The sequence below is a fragment of the Lynx canadensis genome, chromosome B4 (assembly GCF_007474595.2).
Source record: "Lynx canadensis isolate LIC74 chromosome B4, mLynCan4.pri.v2, whole genome shotgun sequence".
Classification (NCBI taxonomy): Eukaryota; Metazoa; Chordata; class Mammalia; order Carnivora; family Felidae; genus Lynx; species Lynx canadensis.
Genome location: NC_044309.1, coordinates 32752848 through 32757748, shown reverse-complemented (window position 1 = coordinate 32757748; position 4901 = coordinate 32752848). Strand labels below are relative to the sequence as shown.

The window sequence follows — 4901 nt, the reverse complement described above, 5'->3', positions numbered from 1 at the left end:
CCATTTATTCCTTCATCTAAAATATGATTGATTAGATTTCTATCTCTGCATGATATTTTTTAATGCCAGATATGCATGTTACTTTTCTGGAGCACTCAAAATAGCTTAATAATTCTCTGCAAACTGAGTTGCCAAAGCTGCACTAGAATTTTGATGTTTCCATTAATAAAAGATACATGCCTGCAGGAGGTACAGATTTGTGATCTCAGGATCCAGAGTTTAGGGTCAAAGGGAAAATGGCTTGCATCTGTACAATGATTAAATGTATGTTCAGAAAGAGGAACTCTAAAGTGTCTATACAGATCTAACAAGACCTATTTGGACCTGGGGCTTGCCCCTGCAGGGTGTTTTTTGATAGCTTTATCTATGTCAGACACTGGGGCTCTATCCATTCTCACTTGTCAATATGCCATGATAGCTTCAGAGCTGGAAACAGGGAGATGATGGGCCACACGAAGAGAAACCTGAAAGTCAGGGAACCATTTCACCAACTCCCTACATAACCTAACCAAAATGCAATGTCAGAAAAAAAAGAGACAAATCAAATGTCAGAAAAAAAAATTAAAAGGATGCCAATCAAGCCTAAAAATGGAATCCGTAATTAGTAAAGAACTTAAACTTCTCAAAAGAAAAACTGAAGTAAACATACTTAAGAATCAAATATTAGTCCTAAACATCTGCCTCCTGGATAGTGTAGGAGAGAGAGCACCATGAAAAGAGAACTGAAAATAAATAGAATCTAGCAATACTGTGTTTCCATGAAGGCTTATTGTGCTTTTGAAAGTCATTTTAACAAAAACCTGCCAATTCATACAATCTAGTCTTTATTTGTTTTAATCAATACAATTTTTATTATGCCCTTTCCATGCATAAAGCACTATGCTAGATGTAAAAGAAAAACAAGAGTCAACTGAGTACTGATCTTTTTTTGTGTGTGTGTGAATTAAAATGGATTTATTTTTGTTCTTCTAAAAACAGATACTAATTGTAAATATCTAGAAAAAATATGCCAAAAACTGTAAATACTGTCTAGAAATAACCACTATTAACATCGTGGGATATATTATTCTAGTCTCTCAAATATATAAACATGAAAATGTTATATATGTGTCTCTATATAAACATGTATATTATAAAGGATATGCTTATATACTTATAACTAATATGTAATATTTATATATACATGCATACACTCATGTACACACTGAAACATATAGCATTAGTTTGTTAGGGCTACCATAACAAAATATCACAACTGGGTGACTTAAACAATGGGGATTTATTTTCTCTAAATTCTGGAGGCTAGAAGTCCAAGATTAAGGTGTGGGCAGGTTTATTTCTTTCTGAGTCCTCTCTTTTGGCTTGTAAATGGTTTCTTTCTCACTTGTGTCCTTACATAGCCTTCTCTGTGCATACCTGCTTCCTTGGTGTTGCTTTATCTGCGCAAATTTCCTCTTCTTATATGTCAGTCAGATTGGGTTACCCTAATGGTCTCATTTTAATGTAATCATGTCTTTTAAGGTCCTATCCCCAAATATATTCACATTCTGAGTTTGGGGGATTAGAACTTCAAAATATGAATTTTGAGGGGACACAGTTCTGCCTAAAACATACATACATAAGTATGTACATACAGAAAGAAAGAGGGAGATTTCTATTTTCATATCAAATGAGACCCTGTTAGGCATCCAGATTTATAATGTGCTTGTTCATTATCCATTGATATATTTTTTGTCATATATAATTAATATGACTATGTAATAGGTTATTGTTTGAATTTAAATTTAAATCAATTTACTAAATTGCTATTATTCAACACTTAGATTGTTTATGATTACTTAATACATATGATTACTTAATACATATAAATTATCTATCTATCTAAACTCTATATTAAACCTACATGTACATTCATTTGGACTTTTGAAGGGATTGTTTCTTTAGGAGAAATGACTGTAAATGGAATTGCTGGATTAAAGGATATGCACATGATACTTATTTTTTTAAATGTTTTTATTTATTTTTTGAAAGAGATCATAAGCGGGGGACAGGCAGAGGATCTGAAGTGTGTTCTGCTTTGACAGGCTGACAGCAGCAAGCCCGATGTGGGGCTCAAACTCAAGAACTATGAGATCACAACCTGAGCTGAAGTCGGATGTTCAACCGACTAAGCCATCCAAGTGCCCCATAATATATATTTTTAAATAACTCTTTAGAAAGTTTTTATTAATTTTCAAAAGAAGTTTGAGTACTTTCCAACATCCTGATTATACTATTAGTGTTTATTTTCATCTTTGAAAATAAGATAGGTAGAAAATATTACCTTGGTTTTGTTTTATTTGCAATTATTTGCTTACTATTGAATCCAAGAATCTTTTTTTGTTTATTGTCCATTTTAATTTATTAATTTTTTAATTCCATGCTATATCTTTTGCCCAATATTCCATTAGGATGTTCCTTTTTTCCCTATCAACTTGAAAGAAATGTTCACATATCAGAATTAGCCATTGGCCTATAGAAACTAGATTTTTTTTCAGATTCGTGGTTAGCTTTCTATTACTGTTTTATAGTGGTTTTCTGACATTATAAATTTTTTTTATCTCCTGCTTTTATTTAAGGTTTTTGTTGTCAATTTATGAACATTTCCCTATGGTTTTACAGTTGGCCATGCATAGAAAGGCCTGACCCCACGGGAAAATTGTATATTCACCAATTTGCATCAAGTATTTTATGGATCTTTTTTGGTAGTTTTCAATTTAGTTACAGTTAAAGTATGACATAACAATGTAATATTGCCCATAAAATATGGTTAGCTCATTTTGTTAAATAAATAGTTCACTTTTTACTTAATGATTTGATGTGTCATAGTATTATGACTTATAATACTATATGCATATTTTAAGTTAATTTATTTATTTTTGAGAGAGAGAGAGGATGAGCACGATTTGGGGAGGGACAGAAGGAGAGGGAAAGAGAGAATCTCAAGTAGGCTCACATTGTTAGTGCAGAGCCTGACAATGGGCTTGAACCCATGACAGTGACACCATGACCTGAGCTGAGATCAAGAGTAGGACGCTTAACCAACTGAGCCACCCAGGTGCCCATATAATACAATATTTTAATACTATAGTACATATGGCCTGATGGTTCATATACTATATTTTTATCTATACTTGTCTTGATTTACCTTACCATTATAGTCTGGTTCTAATCTAATTTACTAGAAAAATGTTGTCTATTTATTATAACTTCATAATATGTTTTAATATGTGAAAGGATAAATTATTATTTTTTCAAAACTTTCCTAGCCATATTGTTTCATATGTATTCTTTAAGATTAATTTAAGAATTATTTTATCAAAATTAAATCATACCAAGAGTTTAGTTTAATTTTTAAAGATTTCAACATTTAAATTATTTACTCTCATCATCCAGAAAAATAGCATGCCACTTCTTTTATTCAGCTTTTATTCTATGACACCCAGTAGAGTTTCATAATTACATGTCTTATATGTCTTTTATTAAATTTATTCTTGAATAATTTATAGATTATTTGCTATTGTGGATATGTTTATTTTTCAATTGTATTTTCTAATGTATATAGGAAAGCTATTATGTCTTGGTATCTTTACTAAATAAATGATTACCTATTCAAATTTTTATTAGTTCAGATGATTTTGTAATTGATTATCTTATGCTTTCTACAGTATCAAAAAATAGTAACTAATGGCAAGTTCATTCCAAAGTGAATGGATTCTTATTTCTTTTTATTTTCTTTTTATAGTTGTTAGGACTTCCAGAACACTGTTGGTTGTAGAGGCAAGAGCAAGCATTGGTAGTTCTTGTCATTAACAGAACATCCTTTTAGTGTACCTTCATTCAGCATGACATCTGCTCTTGGTTCAGATAAAACATCTTAACTATACCTAGTTTACCATCGATTTGGTTTTTAAAAAATTTTATGGGAATGGATTCTAAATGGTTGTCATGGCAAGTTTCCTAAAGAAAACCACCAGCCTTATAGGATTGGCTTTTTATGAGTCCACACAAGAGGCTAAGAATATTATACACAAAGGTTCTTGAGGTTCTTGAGCAAATTCCTAAAAATGTAGCATATAGAAAGTATACATAACAGATTACAAATGAGAAGCCTAGTATAGTTAAAATGGAAACAATTGGTTTTTTTGTGTGTTTTCTTGTTTTTTTTTTAACGTTTACTTATTTTTGAGACAGAGAGAGACAGAGCATGAATGGGGGAGGGGCAGAGAGAGAGGGAGACACAGAATTCAAAGCAGGCTCCAGGCTCTGAGCCATCAGCCCAGAGCCCGACGCGGGGCTCGAACTCACGGACCGCGAGATCGTGACCTGAGCTGAAGTCGGACGCTTAACCGACTGAGCCACCCAGGCGCCCCAAAATGGAAACAATTGTTAAGAAATTAGAAGACCAGCTTCAGGGTGGCCACCTGATTCTTCAGGCTGAAAATGAACTCGATCTGGCAAAAAAAATGATACAGTGGAAACCATGGGAAACTTTAGTTTTCAGAAAAGCCTCTTGCTAACCAATGGAAATGGTCAGTATAATCATCATTAAATGACTAGTGTGTTATATTTTTTAAAAAATGGATGCTGAATTATAACTAATGTTTGTTTGTTTGTTAATTGGTCATGATGGCCATGAATTTTTCTACTAATATGAGGAATCACATTACTGTATTTGCCAGTATCTAATAAGACTTACATTCTTGGACTAAGTAAAAATTATTATGCATAATCTTCTTTTCTTTTGTCTTCTGTTATTTTTAATTAAGGCAATATTTGATACATGTAAACAAACATAAGCAGCATATGCATAAGTTATAAAACATAACTTCTAAAAACACTCTCAAGAAATTTCCACCCAG

At 32.2% G+C, this 4901-nt stretch overlaps 1 pseudogene; it reads left to right on the top strand.

Moving 5' to 3' along the window:
• The first annotated feature begins 3987 nt into the window (after positions 1–3987).
• Positions 3988–4581, top strand: LOC115519451 (annotated as a pseudogene).
• Positions 4582–4901: the final 320 nt, after the last annotated feature.